This window comes from Lissotriton vulgaris, chromosome 4_1 (assembly GCF_964263255.1).
Source record: "Lissotriton vulgaris chromosome 4_1, aLisVul1.2, whole genome shotgun sequence".
Lineage (NCBI taxonomy): Eukaryota > Metazoa > Chordata > Amphibia > Caudata > Salamandridae > Lissotriton > Lissotriton vulgaris.
In genome coordinates, this window is record NC_141691.1 from 584,003,042 (window position 1) to 584,030,888 (window position 27,847).

At 49.9% G+C, this 27,847-nt stretch overlaps 1 protein-coding gene and 1 pseudogene across 3 annotated transcripts in view; one reads left to right on the forward strand and one right to left on the reverse strand.

The window, feature by feature from the left end:
• Positions 1-27,847, reverse strand: part of NT5C3A (5'-nucleotidase, cytosolic IIIA) — a 459,065-nt gene that overhangs the window by 415,645 nt on the left and 15,573 nt on the right. The window lies entirely within an intron of this gene.
• LOC147722294 (protein NDRG1 pseudogene) lies at positions 19,655-20,784 on the forward strand (annotated as a pseudogene).

Here is a 27,847-nt window from a genome sequence, read left to right on the forward strand (position 1 = left end):
AATTATTAGTGTATATTATATAACTGTTTAATTTTTTTAAACAATTCTTGGCTTATGCAAGACATAGATAGAAGCTCAATTTTCACATCTTAGGCTCTTATTTGGTTACAAACAGCAATGTCCAAAGACACCAATGCATGGCTGGAGAATGCACACTCCTCTTTCGGATTTGTCAACATATTAACGTGGCCTTCATCAGAGACCTAGTTTTAGTAAGGGAATTCCCTGGTTCAAGAGGTCTAATGTTAGAGAGTCATTGACTCATAACTTAAACCTTAAATATGCATAGCCAGGCTCAACCTCACAATCCAGCCATTGCGCTTATCAAATGAAATGTGCACAGAGGATCAATTCACAATTTTGTTATGCACAGAGTTGCAAGGTAGCAAATTTACCATTGGCAAACGCACTAACAATTATAGAGAATGCAATGGATAGGTGGATTTTCCACAGTTGAAAATGTGAAGTAGGGTCAGAAAAATAGACATTCCAATGGAAGTAGCCTGCCCACTACAACGTTGTAACTTTGTGGGTACTAACAAAAATGAGCTGTCCCTAGTCAACTACTCTAAAATACAACTATTTTTAATAGGTGTATGCAGTACAAAACAATTTGGAAAACACATTAAAAAATTTTCTTTTCCAGGAGGTGTAAATAAAGTGGTTTGCTCACGTGAAAATGTCTTGCTGGGTCAAGCCGAGAGAAGACATGGGCAAGGCGGAGCCTAGGCAGGCTAAATTGGCCTTCGAGAACAAGCGGCTGACACGGACGGTGGACAGTGGGCATGAGCAAGGTGGAGCTAGCGCTGCACTATCTAAGTCAGAGGAACCGGAAGAAGATAACCGCACGATAATCCTTGAGCTGCACGCGGGGATGAAGTCCATAGACAGTAAAATAGATGCCTTGGCGACTGGACTGGATGTAGTGAAAAAGAAGGTGGACAAACATGAACACCGGCTAGATGTGCTGGAGAATAGGATGTCCGATGGTCACAATCTACAGGCCGAGACTCGCACGCAAATCCTCCAAATGGAAAAGATCCTAGAGGTGATCAGCGTGAAAAATGAGGATTTAGAAGCGTGATCTAGGCGCAATAATGTACGAATTCTTGGCCTATCGGAGACTACGCCTATACCCAAGATGGAGCCTTTTATTGATGGCATGCTGCGTGAACTCTTCCGGATTGCTCTATCTAATGTGATGATTGTGGAGAGGGCTCATAGGTCCTTGGGGCCCAGGCCAGGTGTGCCACCACGGCCGATCATAGCCAGACTACTCAACTATGCAGACCGAGACTCTATCCTGAGGGAAGCAAGAGCGAAAGAACCGGTGGTATACAGGGGCAACACACTCTCCTTCTTTCCTGATTATACCCCGGCTGTTCAGTTTGCGCGCCGAGAATTTGTCCCGGTGAAAAAGTTGCTTAGGGAGGCGAAGGTGCCCTACGCTATGCCCTATCCTGCAAAGCTGAAAATAACTCATGAGGAACAATTTATTTTTTTACAGACGCTAAATCTGCATTGAAATTTACGAAACATCAGCAAGGTCAAGCCACGGGAGCAGCGGTCATCTGCCGAGCAGATGGCTTCTGGACTAAATGATGCTGATTGACGGACTGGTTACTGATATGTTGGGCGAATGTTTCATGAATATACGATTGGGCGCCGCATTGCTGTTTAAGTTGGTTGGAGAAGTCGGGGCAGGCGGGAGTTTCTGCTGCAGTTGCTTCTGTCTTGGGGGTCAAGGGTGGGGCGGTGCACTATTATTTTGACAAATGTTTTTCTAAGTGATTTAGCGGTACTATGATAGAAATAGTTCCGGCGGCCGCACTTCAGTGCGTGTAAACGCTGCTGTGCTTCTTCCCCTAGTAGCTATTACCCGTATGGTTGTTGAGAGAAGGGTAGAGGGGGGGGGCTGGTCTTGACCTGATTGGGAGGTTGGAGTGGGTGGTGGGTTGAGGGAGGTGGGCTTTTTGCAATCTTTGTATGTTTTCGTTTTTTCTGTACATTGAGATCGATCACAAATGCGACAGGTGGCAATTGCTACGCAGGGTGCTGGTGCAGGCTGGGGGTTGCTTGCGTAATCTCCCAGGTGGCTCTGTGGCAGGCCCTATTATTTCTGCGACATAGTATGTAGGATGGCTGATAATTGTGCAATGTTAACTTGGAATGTTCGTGGCCTCAATTTCCCTAAAAAAGGGCCACAGGTGTCAGCGTACCTGAACAGTCATGGGATACAAGTAGCACTACAAGTAGCACTATTACAGGAGTCGCATCTGGCTACGAATGCGATGTGTGGGGTGCTGGGTAGATGGGCGGGCTTTCAACTTGCTGCCTCGTACTCCTCCTATGCGCGGGGAGTGTTGATTCTGATTAAAAGAAGGGTTGACTTCCAAGTGCTACACACATATGTGGATAATGAGGGGCGATGTGCTATGCTGTGCGGGAAGCTGCGGGGCACGTTGGTCGGTGTGTTGCGGGCAATGGAGGAGTTTGGAATGCGAGATGTGTGGAGAGTAAGGCATCCGGATCGGCTGGAGGGTACGCACGCGATACCTATGCATGGCAGTTGGTCGAGACTTGATTATTGGCTAGTTGGTGATGAGCTCATGGAGTGGGTGGTTGAGGTGGCGCCGCTCGCTCGTACGTTATCGGATCATAATCCGGTGCGCCTGCTATTGAAAAATCCGGCCGGGTTGCATCGCCCTTTCACGTGGCGGTTGCGTGCTGAGGCACTTCTAGATCCTCTATATGACAAAACCATACATAACGCTATCGTGCAATACTTTACGTTGAATAAGGGTACGGTCGATCGTGCTGCAACGCTGTGGGAGGCCTTCAAGGTCACCATTAGAGGGACGTGTATAGGAACAGCAGCAGGCATACTCCGGGATATCAGAACGCAATTGCAGAGACTTGAGTCAGAATTGCGAGGTCTGGAGAGTGACTATGCGGATCGACCTGACCTGTCTAAATTGGCTAGGATACAGGAATTGATAGCGGAATATGATGCGCAGGCAGAGATTAAATATATATCACACAGACATGTGGCACGGAAGTATGGTGAAGCGGGTAGGCCGGGTCGGACGTTGGCATTCAAGATTAAGGCAAGACTAGAACAGCAGCGTGTGGATAGAATAGTGGATGAAATAGGAGCTTTGCATTACACTCCGGAGGCTATAACGGAACAATTCCGTTTATTTTATGCGGATTTGTATAGCACACGGAGTACGCTGTCTACTGAGGACTTTGATGACTATTTAGATGACATTGCGTGTGCATGTATGTCGGATGCACAACGTCAATATTTATGTCTTCATATAGATGAACAAGACATTAAGTTGGCAATAGCAGCGGCGTTGGCGAATGGTAAAGCACCGGGGCCGGATGGGCTTCCGGTCGAGTTTTATAAGAAGTATGTGGATATCCTTGCGCCGCAATTGCTGGAAGTATATGCGGAAGCTTATGATGATGGGATACTACCCCCTTCACTGAGGGAGGCACTCATTGTAACGTTGCTTAAGAAAGATAAACCCCCGGAGCGTTGTGATTCCTACCGCCCACTGTCCTTGATTAATATTGACGCCAAAATATTGGCAAAAATCATAGCCACTAAGCTGCAACCCCTGATGCACGGATTGATTCTGCCAGATCAGTCGGGTTTTGTACCCGAGCGATCCACCTCGCACAACTTGCGCACACTCTTTTCCATGTTCCATGTACTAGAGCCCACTTTGGAGGCTGCGGCAGTGCTATTGGATGCTGCCAAAGCCAAGTTCTGTGGAATGGCTGTATATGCATTGCGTCTTGCGTCGAACGGGGTTCTCCCCACTATTTCTTCAGTGGATAACGGTGCTTTACATGGCGCCTTCGGCTAGAGTGAGGGTCTGTGGAGTGACATCAGATTCGTTGTGTGTAGAGCGTGGAACTCGGCAGGGTTGCCCCCTCTCGCCCATGCTGTTTGCGATTATTCTGGAACCACTTGCTTGCGTCAGCAGGCAACGCCATAGGGCAACTCCCTTAAGTTTTAATTGTCGTCCGGTTTCCATCTCCTTATACGCTGACGACATGGTGTTGTATGTCCGTGACCTATTTCTGTATTTGGCGCAGCTACTGCAGGAGTATGTGCGGTTTGGACGTATTTCTGGATTGCAAATAAACTGGGACAAGTCGTTTGTAATTCCGCTGACGGCTGGGACCACACGACGGATCTCGAGTTCCCACTAGTGTGGTCGGTGGACCCCGTTAAATACCTAGGAGTATGGGTGAACCGCGATCCGGCAGTTGTAATACGGGAGAAGTATGGCAGAGCTTGTTGGCAGTTCGAAAACTTAGTTGAAACTTGGCTGCTGCTGCCGTTGTCACTTGCAGATCGTATCGCTCGTCAAAATGGTGGTACTGCCCCGCTTTCTATATCTGTTTGTGAACGTGCCTATAATACTTAATTTGTCCTTTTTCAATGCACTTCGTGGTCACCTGCTGCGGTTGGTGTGGGGCGGTAAGGCGGCGAGAGTGCAGTGGTCGGTTCTCACCAGAGGGTATGAACACGGTGGCTTCGCGGCCCCGGACTTTTATGCCTATTAAGTGCGCAGGCTCAATATCTGTATTACTGGTATAGGCTGCATGCATTCATGCCACACGTTGCGTTGGAGGAGGGTGATGCTGCTCCGGTCCCTCTGCACAGTGTAGTCACGCATAGCTCACGCGGTACCCCGAAATCGGAAATCAATGCAATAGATGCCACGGTATCGGCATGGCAGCGCATAGGGATGTTGGCGCAGTAGTTACCAATATATACGCCTGACATGCGCCTGGAGTGTCATGCGCAATTGTCGGTCACACATGAGGCCCTGTCTATGAGGGTCTTGAGGGAGGTGGGCATTACTCATATGAGGGATGTATATCCCAATGGCACTTTTCTTGAGCAGGGGGACTTGACCCATATCGAGAATCAATCACTTTTATTTCGCTTTGCGATTCATCGCTTGCGGAGTGCAGCCCGGGTGCATTATGTCACATTTCCGAATGAGCCTCCGGTTTTGGCATTGTTGCAGTCGGTTATCACCGTCCCTAATAATAAGAGATTACTTTCTAAGATATATAAACTTATTAAAGACGAAACAGTGTTGGTGAGGACAAAAGCTGGGCTAGGTGGAATACTTGTCTGAATGTTGATATATCTGAGGATAATTGGAAGCACATATGCGGACTGACTGGGAATGTGTGTATGAATGGCAATCTTAAGATTATTCATTTTAAAATTATACATCAAGTGTACTACACTCCGGCGCGGCTGCATGGATATGGCCTACGTGAGACAGTGAATTGTGACAGGTACGGACAAGGTGATGCAGATTTCCTGTACTTGGCGTGGAGCTGCCGCCCGGTAGCTGAATTTTGGAATGCTGTGATGGGTAGTTTGTGTGAGATGGTCACCGCAGACCTTCCTTGTACACCGCTGTTGTGTCTTCTCTGTTGTGTGCCGCATATAAGGGTGGCGATTGGCAAGTTTGTACGATTGGCGTTGCTTATGGCCGCTAGGAGGGTCGCGATCACGTGGGGGAGGGGGAAGCGACCTATCCTGAAGACATGGTTGGCCGATCTGGTGTACTGTCGAGATAACCTCAACGTATATGCGGTGGAACTGCCCCTATCGTCTAGGCCGAGGGATATTTGGGAGCCGCTACGATTGTATCTGCTTGCACATTCTGAGCAGGGAGTAGATTGAACCTGGGTGGGGAGGGTGTGGTCCTGCAGGACGATTGGGGCTGGGGGGTCCAACAATGGGAGTGCGGCGAATGCCACAGCAGCACTTGGGTAGTTGCATCGCAAAATGATTGATCTATAGTCATGCCATTGTATTGTGATTGAAAATAGTATTTTTTTCTCTTTTTATTTCTCTTCTTTGTTTTATTATTCTTTTTTTTGTATTTCTTTTTGTTTGCACGGGGGTTTCTTTCGCATGTCCTTTGTTTCCATCCACATTTGCCCGGTATTCTAATAGATTTTTAAAATGCTGCTGCAATTTAATTCCTATATTGAGATTGCTTTCCGAATTGCTAGATTGTTGTTGTGGAACAATATGTGAAACATGTAGTATGGGTATACATTGCAATATGGCTGTGGATGTTGTTTTTCTTTGCGTTTTTACAATAAAATGAAAAAAAACAAAGTTAGTGGTTTCTTCTTTAGGTTTAAAGTATTTTATTCAAGACAACACGTAAGGACAAACAAACATTTCAAGAGGATGTAGCAGGGCGGAAAAGCAAGTGTCCAAGAGTGCCGTTAATGAATGGCTATCCGTTGACTCCGCCTGCACTGTGATAGAAGGCTCCTGTCGCCTCAACATGTTATGACATTTCCCGTGTAACCCCCCCACCCAACATGCCCCCCCAACACCCAAACTCCCATCCCCCCCCTCCCAATCCCACCCCCGGTCCAGTGCACAGTCCCTAAGCTCAACACACATCAGAGCTACAATACTAAGGAGAGAAACTCACAGGAAGATCAAAGGGCAGACTCCACCTGGGCTGGAAGCCTCAAAAGGCGGAGATATTTGGGACAGGTAAGTTCCTTAAATTCAGTAAGCAATAGGGAGTGAAATGGTTGCCAGAGCTCCCTAAACTGGTCCACATCCCCCGCCACCGTGAGGGACAGCTTCTCCATACCCAACACATGCCACAACCTGTGGAGCCAGCCAGTGATAGACGGGACAGTAGCAGTGTGCCAATGAATCAGGATGTTCTGAACCGCGGAGCCCAGAGCTATTGCTATTTGTCTTCCTCTACGAGAACGAAGGGGATACATCAGATCATTCGGAAGTCCCAGCAGGGTATAGGCAGGGAAACGTGGCAGTTCAATTTCAAAAGCAGAATCAATTTTTCATCCAACACTTCCTTCCAGTAAAGTTCTAGGAGCGGGTAGTCCCACAGTATATGCGTAAGTGTACCCTTATGTCCACACCCCCGCCAACATGCATCCACTTTACTACGGTCAAACTCATGCACTCGCTCCAGTGTGTAATACCAATAGGTAGAGATTTTAGTCAGTGTATCAGTGAGTTCCATGTGGTAGGCCGAGTGCCGCGCTCTATAGGCTATGTGTTCCCATTCCTTAGGGCTCAGTGTCCTCCCCAGCTCCCTCTCCCAACGCTCTCTCCCAGGGTGATAAAGGTGTGTTGCCGGGGGTTGCAGCAGCCTGTACAAATCAGTAATCAGTTTGGAGTCCGAAGTCCGTGTCATGAGCCAGTGCTCATAAGGGAGAAAAGGCCGATCGGCCGTCTCTCTCACCTGCGGGTGAAGGGCCCAGTGGCGGGCCTGCATGTAATGAAGTCGCTCCGTCTCTGGAAGTGAGAACTCCTGGCGAAGTTGGGGAAAAGGAACCACCCAGTCTGGGCCATAAAGATGACATAAGGCTCTGCACCCCGCCTGTTGCCACCTCGCAAACGCTCCCCTCTCCATCCCTGGGGTGAAGTCTGGATTATCCACCAGCGGAGTAAGCGGTGACGGGAACGTGGTGAGGCCACGTAGAACGCACGTAGCATCCCACACCCGCAGTGGTACCCTCGTAACAAAGGAGGCATAGAGATTTTTAGGCCGATGAGGGCGACGTAGGAAGGGGATTTCCTGCAGCGGTCTCCCTGCTACCGCCTGATCCTGGAAGAGCCAATGCTTATCAGACTCCCACCTACTCCATTCCACCAGGCAGCGCAGCTGCGCTGCCTGGAGGTATTTGCGAAAGTCTGGGATACCCAGTCCACCTGCCTCCGGGGCCAGCAGCGAGAGGGCCCTACGTAATCTGGGCTTCTTCCCCTGCCAGACAAACCGAGAAACGTCTGCCTGCAATTGCGAAATCCATCCCACCGGCGGTTGGAGCGGCAAGGCCCGAAAGAGGTACAACACCTGAGGTAAAATCGTCATTTTGACAGCAGCTATCCTGCCAAGCCAGGAAAAGGTGCCCCGATTCCATCGGCCCAGTTCCTCCTTGATCTTGGCCCCCAGGGCCCGATAGTTTGCCGACACCATCGCCGCCAAGGTAGGCGCAATCTGGATGCCCAAATAGGGCACTGCTCCCGAAGACCATATCATGGGAAACCGCTGCTGCAAACAGGCCCTAGTGACCGGGTCAAGGGAGATATCCAGCGCTACCGATTTCCCCATGTTCATCCGAAATCCAGACACCGCGCCAAAAGAGGACAGTTCCTCCATGCACGCCGGGAGAGCCACGGCGGGCTTGTCAATGGATAAAATAACATCATCAGCGTAAAGGCTAACAGCGTGTGTGAAGGCCCCCATCCGGATGCCGGTCACTCGCGGGTTATCTCGCATCCGCTGGGCAAAGGGCTCCATGTAGAGCGCGAAAAGCAAAGGTGAGAGCGGGCAACCCTGCCTGGTGCCCCGTTCAATGTCGAAGGAGGTAGAAGCGTGCCCATTAACGCGGACCACCGCCGACGGACGAATGTAACAATTGAGGATCATGGTGCGGAATTTCTCTCCTATACCCGCTTTCATAAGCACCCGCTCCAGGTAAGGCCAGTGGACTCGGTCAAACGCCTTCTCTGCGTCCACCGCCAACATCATTCGCTCCCCTGGAATCCGGGAGGCCTTTTCCAGCAAATGAACGTATTGTCCACCGTCTGCCTTCCCGGGACAAAACCCGCTTGGTCAGGATCGATAAGGCCGGGCAAATGGAGAGCTAGTCTAGCAGCGAGGATCCCCGTATATAGTTTTAAATCAATATTCAGAAGGGAGATCGGCCGGTATGATCCACATTGCTTCGGGTCCTTACCTGGCTTAGGGATAACCGAGATCGAGGCCCTGAGCAGATCAGGCGGAATGGCCCCGGGCTCCGCAAAGGAGTTGAAGAGGCGCGTCAGGATGGGTGCCAGCGTCATGCAAAATGTTATATAAAACAGCGCAATGTAGCCGTCCGGGCCCGGTGCCTTGCCGTGTTTGAGTCGGGCAATGGCGGAAACTACTTCCTCAATCCTAATGTCCCTGTCCAGATAATCCGCCTGCATAGGTTCCAGAGAGGGAAGTGTGATCGAGGTCAGATAAGTGTCCATCGCCTCCTCATCCGGGGGGTCCCCGGCATAGAGGTCCTTCTAAAAGCCCCGAAAGACGGCTGCTATTCGCTCGTCTTCAGTTTCCGGCATGCCCATCGGGCCAGAGATCTCCTTGACCAGCTGGCTCTGCCGCGCCACGCGGAGCCTGTTTGCCAACAATTTGCCACAGCGGTCCCCCCCCCAGTATAAAAGGCGTGTCGCAACCGCAAAGCGGCGTACTCCGCCCGGTCAAGGTCCAGGGCCGCCAGGAGCTTCCTGGCTTCCTTGAGCTGCCGCCAAATTCGGGGGGCCCCGGTTCTGCGATGGATCTGTTCCAGTTCCCGAACACGATCTGTAAGTTCGTCTCTCTTGGCCTGCCGCTCCCTATTGTCCGCCGAGGAAATCGCTATAAATTCCCCTCTGATGACTGCCTTCAATGCCGCCCATTGCGTGGCCCTACTAGTGTCTGCATTATCGTTATGGGATTCAAATTCCTGAATCGACTTTTCAATGCGAGCTACCACCTCCGCCCTATGCAGCAGCGTATCACGAAGGCGCCACGTCCGTGGGCGGAGCGCCGTCGGGGGCATAGTTAACAGGACCTCGACCGGGGCATGGTCCGAGAGGGAGATCACACCCATTTCTGATCCAGATGCTAACGCCTTCACTGGGGAGGTAACCAAAAGGTGGTCTAACCGAGCGTACGTTTTGTGCGCATGAGAATAGTATGAGTAGACCCTATCCGTCGGGTGCAAATGTCGCTATAGATCAAGGAGGTCCACCTCGTCCAGCTGAGCCTTACGGTCCGCTGAGAGTTCTCCAACCTGAGGGGAGCGTTGCGCCGACCTATCCAGTGCAGAGTCGAAGACAATATTGAAGTCTCCCCCAAGTATGATATGTCTATCCTGGGAAGATGTGACCTCCTCGATCGCCGCCTGAAGAAAGCGGTCCTGTCGTTCATTAGGACTATAGGAGGGACCCTATCGTAAAGAAAAGACCCCCGATCCGAAACCGATAAGCCAGTAACCTACCTTTTTGTTCAGCAAATTTGTGGAGAACCTCCCCCTGGAAACGCCGCGCTACCAGAATCGCCACCCCAGCTGTTTTAGTGGTGCATGAGGAAAAGAATTGTGAGGGGAACTTGTGTGAGCGGAGTCTGTGTGTGTGTCCTGTGACAGTAAGTGCGTCTCTTGGAGGAGACAGATATCTGCCTGTGTGTTCTCTAAAAGCGAAAGGACGGCCCGCCTCTTCACAGGATTATTCAGACCCCGGACATTCAGGGTCACTACCTTACATGTGGTTGGAGGCATGAGTGGTGGTGTAGTTGAAAGCAACAAGGACCCGCCGTAAAAACGGGGGGACAAGAGCGTCATTCAGCCCGTGGTGCAGCAGAGTACTATGCAGAGAGCATTGACACAAAAAGCAGACAGTTCCAAGCAAACCATAAAGCAGGCTACCCATCCAGCAGCTCACCGCCCTCAAGAAGCACCCGGCGAACCCTCCCACCTCTCCCCAACGTCCATGCCAAGCAAAGAGGCAGATTGCACCGCTGAAGCCATAGCCAAATAATAGCAGATCAAAAAGCACAGACAATGTCAAAATGACCAGGAACCCCCGTGTGCACTGGACGACCCTCCCTCCCCATTCCAAAGCCCCAAACCCCGTCTTCCACTCCACTCCCCAACTCCCCTGGCCCCCCCAAACTGTTCCCCGGTCTCCCCGCCCACCCTCTCGCATCCAGCCCCTTCCCACAACTGGGACCAGATCAACAACTTCAAACACCCCCCTCTCTACCCCCCCAAAAACTTGTAGACCCATTGTCCCAGTCCGGTCCTTATCGGACAAGCCTGCGGAAAGTCAGGAAAAGTGGACGTCCAGCCACCTCGCACCGGTCCGCTCCCCCCACCCCCCCAAACCCTCAAACCTGCAGCTCCACCACAGCGATGTCGATCTCCCCCCGGAGTTCACTTAAGCTGTCAGCGCCACCACAGTTGCAGTAGCAGCTCCAGTTCCATCCTGCACCGCTGTGTCCGACTCCGCCCGGGCCGCAGGGGAGTCCGGCCGTGACAAGGAAGCAGATGATCGCTGGCTGGGGATTGTCTGCCATCCGTCTCTGGTAATACGGCTCCGGCGCGGTGTGTGAGCTCCGTCCTCAGTGGCAGTGATCCCCAGCACTCCACACGTGTCCTGAAGAGAACGCAACTGGTGCAAGATTCCGTTCCACCTGAAAATGAGCCGGAAGGGATGTCCCCATGAATACTGAGTGCCATGCTCCCTAAGAAAGTCAGTCGCAATTTTAAAAGCTTTGCGTTTTTGCAGAGTGGACGCGGCCAGGTCCTGATAGAGAGCTATCCGGTGGCCTCTGAATTCCAGGGAAGGTCTCCTCCGAGCCTCCCTCAGTATCCGCTCCTTCAAGGGATAGTCTGGCAGGAAAGCCAAGATGTCAGGAGGAGGCGCTGAATTTCGGCGTTGCAGGCCTACCCTGTGTGCCCTGTCAATCCGAATGGCGAAGTCAGCCGGTTCCCCCAGCACCTCTCTGAACAGCTCTCCGAGGTAGGCCGCCACATCTTCCCCCTCCTCCCGGGACGGAACGCCCCGGACGCGGATGTTGTTTCTCCTGGAGCGATTCTCAAGGTCCTCCGTGTGCGTCTGCAGGTCAAGGTGCTGTTCCCGGAGTCGGATGACCTCCTGCTGCAACTGTGTGATTTCCTCGTCCCTAGCTTGGCCCGCTTCTTCCACCGTGGACACTCTGTCACCGAGACCGTCCACCTCCCTCCGTATCTCACGGACCTCACCTGCGACCTCCTGCTTAAGCGTCTGAAAGTCGTCCCTCAATGAGCTGAAGAGGGACTCTAGGAAGGACCTCGTAACCGGGGGTTCTCCTCCACTCGCTCCTTGGGCACCACTCGGGTGGGGTGGGGATGGCTGACCTCGGTCCTGTCTCGCATTGCTCTGGTTCAGCATCTCTGGCAGCGTGCGGTCTCCCTTCCGGGACCCTCTGTTGTTCGACATGGTGGCTACCGAGGTGCTCTCCTAGAAATTCAACAGCCCAATCCCTGGTGCAACTTAGGACCCGAGCTGCCGGACTCCCACGCAGTCCCACCACTGACCTATGGGGCCGAGCCGCCCCACTGATAAAGCAGGAACTGCGGCGGGACCAGCGGTCCGTTCCCTCGATGACTGGCCACCCTCCCGGGCCCTCAGCACCAAACCGCCCGACGCTGCTCTCCTCTCTCGCTGCACAAGCTCCGCGGCCTCTGGCTCGGTGTCACCTACTTCACTGAGGGATCGAACTTCAAGCTAGGCCACTGCAGACCCTCAGGGCCACATGGGGGTCGCAGTAATGTCCGGTCGGCCCTCTCCTTCTCCCACGGTCAGGCCCAGAATGCCGCCAGGGGTCCCCTGAGGAAGGGGCCCGTCCCAATTCTATCCCGGTGGCCAAGTGCAAAGGCGGCTAGAAAACGTAGGAGCCCAACTCCCGGTCCCCCGTGACCCCAAGGAGTGTCGGCCGCCACTGTCCACACCGTTGTCCCCCAGCCGTCTGACTCACCGCAGGGTTCTACGTCGGCCCAGGAGTGCCGCCCCTTGCTCCGCAATTCCGACCGGGGGGCCGGGGGGCCACCGCAGTGCAGCGTCTCTGAGGCCCGGGGCGCAGGCCGAAGCCACGGCCTCGCGTAGCAGGAGGCCCCAAGTCCGGCACCTCTCCCTCCTCACCTCTGCTCCAGCCGGTCCACGCTCCGACGGGGTGCCACAGGACCAGGCAGGTCCGTCCCGGTCCGGCAGGTAAGGCCCACAGTGCTCGCCGGCCCTCTTAGAGGCCGTCAAAGTAGTCGAGGCCTAGGACCCAGGCCCGAGCCCCGGCCTCGCGTGATGTCCGACGCCGACCCGGCGTCGGAGTCTCTATGGCTCCGGATCCGGTAGCCCAGGCCCCAGGCCCCCGCGGCAATGAGAGGCTCAGAAATCCCGGGCAGGGTCAGCGACTCCGCAGCAATCACCCGGGCTGACGTTTATGGCCGGGCAGGATCCGTCTCTCCACCAGGCCGTGTGTTAGGCCCCGCTCGCCCTCCGCAGCGGTGCCCCGTCCGGAGTCAGCCCAGCGCCCCGGGAGGGGCCAGCGGTCTCACAGATGCTCCTCCGGTGCTACGGCCCCCCGCTCCGTGTAATGCAACGTCCCGGGGGGAGAATCAGTGCGTGCACAGCAGGATTAGGGTCCAGGGATGGCGGAGCTCACTTAGAGTGCGACCACTCAGCCGCCATCTTGGCCACGCCCCCGTGGTTTCTTCTTTAAACGGAATGAATTAATTTAATACAATTAACAGAAGGCTCCATACAGAATGCTGTGACAGAATACCCGAGGCTGTGGAAGGGCACAATGCAGCTTCATAGGGTGGTACAAGAGATACTACCACCTCAATCAGAAGTATTCCAGTTTTGCCAGGCTATGAGTGTAAATTGTTTGAGGGAAGAGAGACTGCTCCTGCTGTGCGTGTTTATGTGGTAATGACAGGTCGTGCCTTTTGTTTGCCTATCATATCATAGATGGAGGCAAATTATTTGCACGTGCAAATACGTTTGACGTGCTTAGTGAAGGTGTGCAACAAAAAGACATTTGTTTGGTGGCGTGCGTTGCGCGTGCAAACATACTGTCAACAATTCAAACACAAATGCAGGCAAATAAGCATTCGGATAGAGGGGGTGGGGGGAGACAGTGAGAGACCCCCAGAGGGACAGACTATGCGATCACAGAAGCATAAAACTAGGGCTTTAAGTGGGATGAAAAAACTGGGGGGGGGGGGTCCCTCAAAGGGGCGTGGTCAATGTAATTAAGGGCGTGGCTTAAAAACAGGTAAGCTAAAAATCTGTGTTTAGCACAGTGTGCCGCCCGACTTGTATTTTGCTGTTCCTGTAATTGCGTCCAGCTAGATGATACACCACCAAGTCAAATCATACCTACAAGTCAGGACTATTGGCTTAGTACAATGGTTGCTAGTGGCATAAAATAAATAAGTAGCAACTATGGCTTGTATATAATATTGAAAATACTTCCACTTAAAGCCCTGGTGGTGACACCACGACAATGTTGCTGCTCCTGAGATTCGAAAAGAGAAGGGAAATCCAGGAGAGAAAATAACTCTTTAAAGGATTTCCCTTACCCTACAACAGGGGCGTAGGAGACACTAAATTTCTGGGGGGGACAGGGACAACCTGTTGGACTTTCTAGTGCCCCGATTCAAATCGAACATTGTCTGGGAACCGTACACTCCGTTAAAAGAATACAATCGCATAGTTTTGTAGTGGAACATTGATAAAGGCAGGCATGTAGTCATAGTTTGCAAGTAAGCTTCGATTCACAAATTAGACCAAATGTGAAAAAACATGTTTTTGAATCTCACATCTTCATGCACACAGCAAACAAAGATGGGACAAAAAAGGAAGAATAAACGGAATACTCTTACGACATGTGCATGATTGTGAGGGACTGTACAATTTACTTGTGAGGAAGCACATCTTTAACAACTGTCAAAATCAGCAGCTGCATCAGTACATGGTGGGCTCGGGTCTTACCTCCTCCCAAGTATTGGTAAAGAAGGCAAACTAGTGGGTCTGTACCAGAGTGCAATAAATGTCTCATGGTAGTGCTGACCAGAAGAAGCAAGATTATTCTAAGGCCCACGAGAAAGGTGGGGAGAAATCTAAAGAAAAGAGTCTTCTGAAGGTCCTCCGAAATCTTTCTATGGGGGTAGGTCCCATTCCTCTTCCTACTCTAACAAGAAACCTTGGTGCTATTTGTGTAAGGAAAAGGGTAAAAGGGCAAAGGATGCTGATTGCTCTAAGTCTAGCACCAATACTGCTACTACTACTCCTAAACCTCCTAGTGCCCCTAGCAATAGCACTGGTAGTAGTAGGGCCCCCAAGAGTTTAGCTGGGTTAACCTTGTGTACTAAAGTGGGTTCTGGCCTAGTCAGGACACCCACTCAGGCTGTTTTAGTCTGTGATGGTGGCACTGAGCTTGCCACCCTTATTGTAAAGTCCCACTAACTTGGGCAAATACAGACAACAGCCTCTCATCAATGGTCAGGAAGCTGTGGCATACAGGGACAGATTGGGCCAGTGTCAATATGGTGACAGAAAAACTTGCAGGACAGATCATTCCATGGCAGATGTCAATCTCAGCTGGGGAGGGGTAACTGGCCCAAAGAGAGTTGTGGCATCCCCCGACCAACCTGTGGACTGTCTACTGGGCAATCATTTGGAAACTTCAGCCTGGTCTAAAGTGGAGTTCATGACTCATGTAGAAATTATGGGAATTTCAGCCAGTGTATTTGCTGTCACTAGGGCTGCGGCCAAGAAGTTAGGCACTGTGGGGGCCCTGGATCCTGAAGAAATGGACCAGCCAGCTCCCAAGAGATGGAGCAAGAAGGATAAAGATGTATCCTCCTCTCAGACTTACAATGAGAATCAGCCTCCTCAGGGAGATGTTCTCAGTACTTGTGAGGGAGCTGTACTAGAGGAGCTTGGGCCTGACAAGGCAGAGCAACAAGGGTCAGGGGTCCTTCAAGGGAAGACTTCAGTCTGGAGCAGAAGGCCTGTCCCTCTCTTGAACATCTCAGACATCAAGCTGCTGTTGAGGAAGCAGGACATTTCAGTAGGTCCCACAGGACTTATCAGGAAGAAGGGCTCCTGTTTTCTGTAAGTAGAGACCCCAAGCCTGGTGCTACCAGGAGGTTGGTCATACCTATGACGTTCAGGGGGTTCTTATTGACCCTGGCACACAACCTCCCCCTTGAAGAACATCTTGGGCAGAGCAAGACTTGGTGCAGGTTTGTCTCTTACTTTCATTGGCCCCACATGTCTGAGGCACCAGGGAGTTTTGCCAGTCCTGTGTCACCTGCCAAGCCAGTGGTAAGTCAGGTGACACTACAAAGGCCCCCTTAATCCCACTGCCAGTGGTTAGGGTTATCTATGAGAGGGTAGGGATAGACATTGCAGGTCCCTTAAACCCTCCAACAGCACCTGGAGATAGTTTTATCTTAGTGGTGGTAGACCATGCCACGAGATATTCAGAGGCTATTCCCCTTAGGACCACTACAGCTCCTGCAGTGGCCAGGGCTCTCCTGGCAATTTTTTTCAGAGTTGTGTTCCCTAAGGAGGTCTTGTCAGATAGAAGTAAAAGAGTGTGGTGTAAACTATACGTTTTCCACACCCTACCATCCACAGGACAATGGGGTTGTTGAAAGGTTCAACAAGACCCTCAAAGGTATGATCATGGAACTCCCAGAAAAGCTGAAGTGAAAATGGGATGTCTTACTACCTGCCTTCTTTTTCCCTACAGAGAGGTTCCTCAGAAGGGGTGGGCTACAACCCATTTGAACTTCTGTTTGGACATCCAGTTAGGGGTCCATTATGTATGGTCAAAGAAGGATGGTAGCAACCTCTCAAGCCTCCTAAACAGGGCATAGTAGACTATGTTCTGGGCCCTTGGTTCTCACATGGCTGAGCATATGAAGGTGACCAGCAAAAATTTTGAGGCCAGCCAGGAGCTTCAGAAAGCTTGACATGACCAAAAGGCTGTACTTACTGTTTACCCGCCAGGACAGAAAGTGTGGGTGTTGTGGCCTGTGGCGCCAGCAGCTCTCTAAGACAAGTGGATTGGCCCCAAGTTGACCTAGGTACTCCAAGAAGTCCCCACAGGGTACTTCATGTGATTCGCCTGAAACCTTTTGTTAACAGGACTGACTTGAGCTTGCTCATGGCCACTGATGAGGAACAGGAGGAAGAGAGTGATCTTCTCCCTAATCTCCTCTCTCAGGACCCTGTTGACGGATCAGTTGAAGGAGTAGCCTTGGCAGACAGCCTTACTGATCAATAGCAAACTGATTGTAGACAGGTTCTCAGTTTTCTGGTCTCTTTTCTCTGTTTCCCAGTGAAACCACCTGGTGTACCCATGAAGTGGACACAGGTGACAGCATGCCTGTGAAGAGTAACATATACAGACAGCCTGACCATGTCAGAGACTGCATCAGGACAGAGGTCCAAAAGATTCCAGAGTTGGGAGTCATTGAGGCTTCAGATAGCCCTTGGGCTAGTCTTGCTTGTAGTTCTTGTACCAAAATCTCACAGCAGGATGGTAAGAAAGAGATGAGTTTTTGTGATGACTATAGATGCCTCAATGCAGTCACTAGGGCTAATGCCTATCCAATTCCAAGGGCAAATGAACAGATTGATACTTTGGCCCCTGCCAAATATCTCAGTACATTAGACCTGACTGCTGGTTATTTGCAAATCAGACTCAATGAGGATGCCAAACCTAAAACAGCATTTTCAACCCCCAATGGACATTATCAATTTATTGTGATGACTTTCGGTTTCAAAAATGCACCTACCACATTTCAGAGGCTGGTGGTGAATAAAGTCTTAATATGTCTGGAAGCTTATAGTGCAGCATATCTAGCATTTAGCTGTCAGACGGCATTTGATAACCTGAAGCAAGAAATGTGCTCTGCTCCAATTCTGCAAAGTCTAGACTACTCCAAACCATTCATTGCCCATATAGATGCTTCTGAGATAGGGATAGGTGCAGTATTGTCACTACTTAATGCAGAGGTCCAGGATCAACCCCAGCTTTTATAAGCAGAAAGTTGACCACCAGGGAGAAACGTTGGTCAGCTATTGAGAGGGAGGCCTTTGTTGTGGTCTGGACCTTGAAGAAGTTGAGGCTATACCGGTTTGGCACTCACTTCATTGTTCAGAAAGACCATACGCCCCTTTTATGGATGAAACAGATGAAGGGTGAAAAACTAAAACTTTTGAGGTGGTCCATTTCCCTACAGGGGATGGACTTTTCAGTGGAACATAGACTTGGGACTAACAATGCCAACAAAGATGGACTTTCCAGTTATTTCCACTAGGACTATGAAGCTTCAAATGGGAAAGATTAGCCTCATCCTTATGTTTGGGGCAGGGGGTATTGGAAAGTAGGATCTGCTTTCATTGTTACCACCACTTTTTTCCTGGGGTCAGTGTGTTTTGACTGTAGTCTGCTGGGATCCTACTAATCAGGACGCCAGCAACTGTGCTCTCTGCCCTAAATTGGCTCTGGTAAGTACTTTGGTACATCCACAATTGGCTACTGGTGTAACATTATACGTCGCTAGTATATGCCACTAAGGTACCCAGGGCATAGGTACACCAGAGGCTCGATGGGCTGCAGCATGTATTTTATCACCTGTGGTAGTCCACTTAAACTGGACTACAGGCCTGCCCTTATAGCCTGTGTGAGATAGTACTTGCATCTGTCACAACAGCTATAAGTTCCTCATATCTGAGGTCACTGCACTTAAAAACTATGTCACACCTATGGTAGGCAGGATGCTTGGTTCCAAATGTGAGGGTGCCCCTACATGAGAAGGACACCCCTACAGGCCCTGGAGTTGATTCTCCAGGCTTTGAAAGAGCGATCAGCCATTTTAAGGTATAGAGTCGACATCAGTTATTATGCTGTGGCTTGTCTTCATTTAGACTGCTATTCTGGTGTGTACAGTATACCCGGTACCAGTTTTCCGCTTCTGTCATGGTGTGTACAGTCTGGTATGGACTTTATTTTACACCGCTTTCCATGCATATACAGTCTGCCATGCAACAAATTCAAGTGGTCAGGATACCAGATGTGGCCTAACGCATAGAGCTTCTGACTTTCCAACTAAGCACTCCGGTTAAAGTCCCGGCGTTGGCTCACTATGCTAGGACTCTGGGCAAAGCATTTAATTTCCCCATCCCTGGAAAAAACATGGATTTGACTTGTGTACTATAATCTAGTGTTCACGTGAAGCACTGTGATCCCCTTCGGCCAGGTTTGCGCAATATGAAAACTACAAACGTGGATAAAATGGTGGGTGAACACCCTGGGACATGTCTGGGTGCCCAGACTTCCCCTCGCAAGCCAGGACCTCTGTCATACAATCTAGGCTTTCTAGCCACCAGTACCAGGCCTTCCACCCAGCATCGTCTAAGCAGGCAGACTGTTAGGCTATTAGGCAAAATGTTACTGCTAAGAAATCATAGCAACCGAACATATCCTCCCACTCAAGAACCACTCTCCATTCATTTCACCACTGGGCATCTGTGCTCCTTTGCTTCGTGAAGGTCTGATACACAAGGCCTAACCTGCTAATTCCTTGTCTTTGTGTCTTATATTATAGAGCATCAGATGTCATTTTTTGCATTTCAATCTAGAAGTCTCATTGGTTTAAGTACCATGCACTAGCTGTGCTTCACGTAGACTTGCACCTGTCACTGTGTGTGCCGCACAATGCCTTTCAGCAGTGTGCGCCTAATGCATTCTGGGCACCTCTTTCTATTCCTTTACTTTGTATGCCTCTAGCCCAAATACCTTTCTTGTGTTCAGGAATGAAGTAAATGGCACAGTTTACATCTCATGTGCTCAGAGCACCATAAATCTGAGGCCCTTAATTAGCATTACACCAGCATTGGTACAGTCGTCCTGGGAAAGTGTACTCCGGAAAGGGCAGTTTCCACAGTAGCGGTCTGAGAGAATCACACGATCCACAATTTTGATTGTACTTGAGGATGTGACCGAGGTTAGAGCTCTGATAACAGAAGAGGGAATCTCGGTTATCTTTCCAGAGCTCGAAATTCAGGAGCAAAGCATTGAAACAGCACATGGAATCCTCCATGTTACAATGTGTGGGACCCCAAAGGTTAACAGACATGTCATCTTGACCTACCACGATATAGGACTCAATCATAAAACCTGTTTCAATCCGCTCTTCAATTTTGAAGACATGCAGGAAATATCACAGCATTTTTCAGTTTGTCACGTGGATGCACCGGGTCAACAAGAGGGTGCGCCATCTTTCCCAGCTGGATATGTCTATCCTTCTATGGATCAGCTTGCTGAGATGCTTCCAGGAGTTGTTCAACAACTTGGTTTAAAGAGCATTATTGGAATGGGAATTGGAGCAGGTGCCTATGTCCTAACCAGATTTGCTCTCAATCATCCGTCAATAGTGGAAGGACTTGTTCTTATTAACATCAACCCCTGCGCTGAGGGTTGGATGGACTGGGCAGCAGCTAAAATTTCTGGATGGACTCATGCACCTCCGGATATGGTCATATCACATTTATTTTCAAAGGAGGAAATCCACAACAACCATGATCTGATCGTGACTTATCGCCAACATATTTTGAATGGCATAAACCGGGACAATCTTCAACTTTTTGTCAAGTCCTATAACAGCCGAAGAGATCTAGAAATTCAGCGCCCGTTTCCTGGAGGACCTAATAATACTCTTAAGTGCCCATCGTTGCTCGTTGTTGGTGATAATTCCCCTGCTGTTGATGCAGTGGTGGAGTGCAACTCAAAACTGGATCCTACAAAGACCACACTCTTAAAGATGTCAGACTGTGGAGGATTCCCACAAGTTGTTCAGCCAGCAAAACTTGCAGAAGCATTTAAATACTTCGTTCAAGGCATGGGTTACATGCCTTCAGCAAGTATGACCCGGCTTATAAGGTCCCGCACAGCTTCTGGGTCCAGTGTAACGTCAATGGAAGGCAATAGAAGCCAATCCCTTACCGGAGAGGGTTCAAGAAGCCGTTCTCACACCAGCGAAGGCAACCGAAGCAGAACCCAAACTTCTGATGGCAACAGAAGTCACACAAACTCCAATCTCACTCCCAACTCTGGTAGTAACGCTACACCCATGGAATCCTCTTGCTAAGTCAGTCTTCAGCGTACTAATATTTCAGCTCTACTACTAAATGACTGACCACTGTGCATTGCATCTCGGATTGTTGTTTTTTTTACGAAGATCGTGATTGGCCAGAGGTTTGCAGGGACCGAGTAAAATAATTGTTTGGCTAGCTAGTCAGAACACTGTTATAAGTCATCGTAAATACCTGGAGTTTATCACTCAGTAACCGATGCCAAAGCTTAAAACATTTGCCAAATGTTGTACAGATGATATGGAAACCAACTTTACATGACCCATTCACTTGTCTTCCTGTTTAAAGTTAGTCGCCTGCTCGTGTGAGCTTTTTGTCCCCGAACAGCAATGCATGACAGTTACTTATTTAAGTTATGGAACACCTAAACCTTGAGTTTCAGACTCTCATGTACATAATTAATTACACATACTACACTGTTTAAAAAGTTGTTCCTTTTCTAATTAAATAGTATACCTATTTTCTATACTGAATATATATATAATTGTACATTATTATAATATTGATAATTAACGTTGATTTATTTTTTGAAAAATCAAATCTTTGCACACAGTGTGCAAATTCCTAACGCAAAACTAAACGCTCCAATGCATTTGAATGTTTCATAAGGTGACGTCTTTAAATTAATCTGTTTTTATTTTTAGCCATCTGGAATTTAAAATGTATTAAAGCACTATGATCTCCATGGCATTACTACTAACATTTGAACTTATGTGTATGTTTAGCGAATCATTCCTACTACAGTAGGTGGCACGCCATACAGTTCTTTCTAATATTGTGCGGAAATGTTTATAGCCAATAAGATTATTTATTCTGCCGCATTCCATCTCATGACAGCGAAAGATGAAATTAAGCAACTTATCACTACTACAGTATGACTTGTGCATGCCAGTATGTTTCTAAATGGTTAGATGCAAGGTTTACATTTTAGTTGACAGCCAGTAACCTGCAGATAGGATAATTCTAAAACGCTCGTTTGGTAGAGAAACCTATTCACACATACCGCAAATGCTCACTTCTTAGGCAATGGCCATAATTTTTTTTGTTTGTTTTTTGTTACTAAGCCATATTTTTCTAAAATGCTGGGGTTGGATATATCTGTAAATACCGAGCTTTGTCTCACATTATAACGAGAGCCTTAGTATTTCAATGTTAGGATTACGAAAGCCCTGTCTAACTTCCAGTATGACAGTTCCAATTCAGCAGGATTATTTTAGATTTGTTTATGGCAGATATAAATGGGAGTGAGGGAAATGCTGTTGATGAGAAACTTGTATTTATTCAAGAAATAACACCAGCATTGTTTTCCCGCATAACTCGAAATAAAAAAGTTTGTTGGGGCACCCACAGAGATGGTCGCACTGGGCGCAACCAACTCTAAATCCGGCCCTGCAGTCATCAAACAAACAACTACCTCTCTTCCTTTGTGCTGGAAGTGCAGATGGCAGGCAGTGGTGGCGGCGGCGAGGGAGAGGTGTGAAAACATTCCTGTAGCTTTTGCTGCATAACAAAAGGGAAGGTCACAGGTGGTCAAGTACAGGGCCATTAGCACGTCAAAGCACTCGCACTTTGACATACCAATGGCTCTGCCAGAGACAGGAGAGAGAGGGGAAATTCTTTTGTCCCGTCGTCCCCACCACCCTTGTCCCCCGCGTCCCCCCCACTACAAAATCTGGGGGGGATATGTCCCCCGCGTCCCCCACACTTCCTACGCCCATGCCCTACAACGCTCACCACGCGAACATCGATGTGCCTGCCGTCACTGCAGTATGGAAAAAAAAACAGACCGCCGGGGCACAAAACAGCCCGATAGAGAGCCGTTTCGAGGCCCTCTTAAAAAACTGCCCGTGCTCAGACCCGGTGAGACCCGGCCCACTTAAAGCCCTGCAAAGAACAAATACAAAGAGTGAAGAGATGCACGAGGCATGCTTCATACACAATAACACACTCATGAGCAAACAGAGCCATGCATTTAGATATAAGCTGACAGACTCTGGTGCAAACAAACACACAACTACAAAGCAAATCACAAATACACACGTGGCAACCCACCCCATTTTAGGGTGAGCATATTTTAAAAACAAAAACCGAAACATTCCACAAATGTAGAGAGAGGACTATAATTCTACATCAGCCCATTGCAAAGAATGACTTAATTGAAAGAGCTACGATAATATAAAAACACAAAGGCAGTAAGGAGTAATTAAAAACAACTTTTATGAACAGTATCATTAGTGGTAATTAAATTGCTTTTGTTGTAAGTGCAGCGAACTAATGCCGCACTTTAACACATGGCTGTGCCTCCCTGTGTTCGATTGAACTTCTCTAAAAAAAGGGATTGTGGGTCAAAACTACTAAATTTGCGCGAGGGGCCAGGGGGTGCATGGTCAATGTGGGGAAAGCAGAGCTATTATTCCATAATTCCCCTAATCATCCAATGTGATGGGGCAGACGAAGCCAGATACTGCACCTATTAAGAAAGGATCTCAAGACCTGGCTCTTCAGATGAACCATGGATCCCCGCGAAACCCAATAGCCCCCTCTCTCCCCAGCGCCTTGAGACCCTCGCAGGTGAGTAGAGCTTCAAAAGCCCTGACTGATTGATTGATTTTCCTAATCTTTTGGGGGTCCGTCATTTTTAGGATGGTTATAGAGGGTTTCTGGTTTCTCGCACTATACATGTTGCTTTTCCATTTATCTTTTTTTTAGTTTTGTACACCACAAGAAAAGACAAACTATAAATTACAGACCACAAATCATGATATTGCACTTAATGAGTATTTTACAGTAGAACGACAAAGGGCTAGCGGAGACAGGTCGGGGATTTCCCTCCTTGGACGTCACCTACCCAGTCGGTCTTTAGACAGACATCCTTTTGTCTCTCCTGTAGTCTCTTCCCACATCGTCCCTCTATCTATGTCTCTCCTTCCCTCCTCTCTCAATGTACTGAGACTGAACTATTTTGACTGATGCCCGATGGAGTTACCTGGTTTAGCTAAATGGGAGATGGGCCGTGGATTCCCTCCTTGGTAGTCACCTACTCAGTCGGTCCTTAGACAGACTCCCTTTCGTCTCTCCCCTTATCCTCCCTTTCTCACCTCCCCTGCCGCTCCACTACTTTTCTCTCTCCTTTCTCTCCTCTCCTAATGTATTACCTATTTTTTGAGGTATTTTGTAATTGTTTTTATCTTTTTCTGTTACATTGTTGATTTTCATGTAAAGCGCTCTGATACCTTCGGGTCTAGCCAGCGCTATATAAAACTTTTTAAATAAATAAATAAAAGTACAATTTGAAAAGACTTAAGTCATTATCCTTTATGAAGTCCTTAATTGGTCACTGCACTCCCAAAGGCACGTCTCAGGCACGCAAGCCTGTAGGGCTGCCAATGGGTCCAACAAAGTCACATGAGCCTAGGTGACGTGACTACAGTCACTGCAACTCATTTGGAAACCTAAATGGAATCTGCACCTATGTTCGTGCCTCAACCCCCTAGGTGCTCCGTGCACTGCAAGAGAATTGCCCAACCCTTCCTCTTAATGTACCCACTCCAGCCCACACTACTTCTCAAAATGTCAGTGGCGTGATCGGGTCTACCAATTCGCCTAATATGGCCATCGGACTCCAAGAAATGTGAGCATTTGGGAACGCAAAGAGATTTTTCCATCCATTTGTGTGTCATACTTTTCATTATTCCTGACCCCAGGACTCTCCGGGACCATTATGAATTCAAAAACCTAGGCCATCCACAATAAGTGACCATACATGCTGAGACCAATGGAGAAGAAGAATTGCCAAAAGATAACGTGTATATTAAAAAAATATAAATTTAATTAAACATAGATAAAAATCATATAGAGACTAAAAATAATAAGTCAAACTATATGATACAGTAAAACAGTTACATATATATTACTGGAGCAAAACCATCAAATACATTCATTAAAAAGCAAATATATCTTAAAAACAGTGTAGACCCTGACTGATTTTAACAATATTATACAAAGACGACAATTGCATTTATTAGAAAGTTATACAAAGGACTCGACGCGCGTTTCGGCAGTGAGAGAACTGCCTTCCTCAGGAGTCGTTGGCGGAACTATTGGTGATGTTAGATCATATAATACTCATGGCAAAGTAATCGATGATAACTTCCTTTTGGTTCTTGCAGAAAGTGTAAACCAGTGCAAGGAGCCAGGTGGTAAGATTGGTACCTATTAATGTTACCGCATAGAAGTACTGATTTACAATGCCTCCATGGTGGTGTTCAAAAGGATGGAAAGAATAACTCCAATATCGTTATGTGTAGATATTTCAATAGGGGTTCAAAGAGATGACTGAATATAGTGCCGATTAAAAAATGCTCCAAGCATTGGATAAGCTCTCTAAACCCGACGAAGCTGCCCCGCCGTTTGGTCGCCTGGAACTGCACCATCCTGCAGTCCGTGAAATTTCATCCAAAACTAGAAACGACCCGTTCACGGAACCGAGCGTTTCTGCAACCATTAACACTCCGATCGATGTATTAAAAGCGGAACAGCACCACCTGGCTGTCGGCACTAAGCTACACATTTAGGAGTGTGACCCACTTGTGGGACACCCCCGCGCCGCACGGCCACCAGCTGCTGCGTGTGCTCCAGTGCCTGCCTCTGCCTCAGCGCCGGCCTCGCTGCCGCCTGATCGCTCCCCTTGGTTTTGACCTACATTTGTGCTTGTTTCTCTGTGCGCCGTATGAGCGTTTGTTATTCTGTTTTTCCTCCGTTTTTGTCCTGCATTTGTGCCTGTTTCTTTTCGCCGTTTTTCTTCGTGTTTTGCCCTCCATCGCTACATTTGTGCTTGTCTCCTTCCTGTTTGCCCGCCTACCTCGCCGCCCCCCGCTCTCCCTCCCCGCTCCCCGCCACCGCCATTAGCCCCGCCCCTTTCTCTCCTGTTCCCTCCCCGCTCCCGCCTCCCAGCTGCTCCGCCCACCCGCGCACTTCGCCTTAAATGGCGACCGTGCGAACGCGCAGCGGTCACGCGCAGCGGTCACGCGCAGCGGGCGCGCCGATTGGCGCCAGGACCCCTGGCCCCCGAAGACCCCGACCGACCCGCCTGACGTACTCCGCCGCCTCCCTCATCGCACTCAACACCGGCCGACTCCCAGAATGCCATCAAGCCACTCCACGACGTACCCACGGACCTTTCAGCTGCCACGCCTGCAAATTCTCCTGCATCCGGACCTGCCTCACACCAGCACCCGCCAAATCGAACACCAACAGCACCCACCTCAAGTGCATCCTGCTCAACACCCGCTCCGTCCACAGACACGCCATCGAACTCTGGAACCTCCTTGACGCCACAGCCCCTGACGTTGCCTTCCTCACGGAGACTTGGATGAACGCCTCTTCAGCTCCCGACATCGCCATCGCTATCCCAGAGGGCTACAAGATCGTCCGGAGGGACCGCAACGCCAACCAGATGGGAGGAGGCATCGCCATCATCCACAGGAACACCATCCGTCTAACGACCAGCACCGACAACGCCCTGACCACCGCCGAACACCTGCATTTCCAGATCCACACCAACCCGAACACCACCCTCAGAGGCACCCTGATCTACCGACCCCCTGGACCACGCACACAATTCAGCGAGGACATCGCCGACTTCGTCAGCCCGCTTGCCCTCCCCTCCTCTGACTACATCCTCCTGGGGGACCTCAACTTCCACCTGGAGAACAACAACGACCGCAACACCAGCACCCTGCTCGACAACCTCGCCAACCTTGGACTCAAGCAGCTGGTGAGCACCCCCACCCACCTCGCCGGACACACACTCGACGCAGTCTTCTCTTCCAGCACAGACATCGACGTCAGCCACGCCACAAAGCTTCAATGGACGGACCACAGCTGCGTCCACTTCACCTTCAAGAGAACGACGACCCACCAGCACCAGCAACAGACTGCCCGCAGAAGCTGGAACAAGGTCACAGCAGACCAGCTCGCCACCTCCCTGAGCCAGCACCCTCCTGCCAGCTCAGAGGACCCCAGCCAGGCCGCCGACAACCTCACGAAGTGGATCAGCAGCTGCGCGGATGAGCTCGCCCCGCTGAGGACCCCGCCCAGCAGACCCGGCAGCAAGAAAGCCCCATGGTTCACCGACGAACTCAAGAGCTCCAAGAAGAACTGCCGAGCCCTCGAGAAAGTCTGGAGAAGGGAACCTACACCGGACAACAGGACCTCCTTCAAGCTTGCCACCCGGAAGCACCACCAGCTGATCCGCGCCGCCAAGAAAACAGCATTCAAGGAACGGCTGGACAACAACGCACACAACTGCAAGGAACTCTTCAACATCGTGAAAGAGCTTTCCAACCCCAGCGCAGGAAACAACGACATCACCCCATCGCAAGACCTCTGCAACTCACTCGCTTCATACTTCCACAACAAGATCGCGGACATACACAACAGCTTCAACAACCAACCAACGCACACCATGACCGAACAATCACCCCCCACCACCACCCTCCACGCCTGGACCCCGATCAGCACCGAAGACACCATCCGCACGATGAACTCCATCCACTCCGGATCACCGACCGACCCCTGCCCTCACCACGTCTTCAACAAGGCCGACGCTGTCATCGCACCCCACCTGCGAGACATCATCAACACATCCTTCGACACCGCCACCTTCCCTGAGAGCTGGAAACACGCCGAACTCAGCGCTCTACTCAAGAAACCAACAGCGGACCCCACCGAACTCAAGAACTACCGCCCCATCTCGCTCCTCCCGTTTCCAGCCAAAGTCATCGAGAAGACCGTCAACAAGCAGATGGCCGCCTTCCTCGAGACGAACGGATCCCTCGACCCCTCACAGTCCGGCTTCCGAGCCAATCACAGCACCGAGACCGCCCTCATCGCCGCCACCGATGACATCCGAGCCCTGATGGACAATGGAGAAACAGCGGCCCTCATCCTCCTAGACCTCTCCGCGGCATTCGACACGGTCTGCCACCGCACCCTAGTACAGCGCCTCAGCAACATCGGAATCCAGGACAAGGCGCTGGAATGGATCACCTCCTTCCT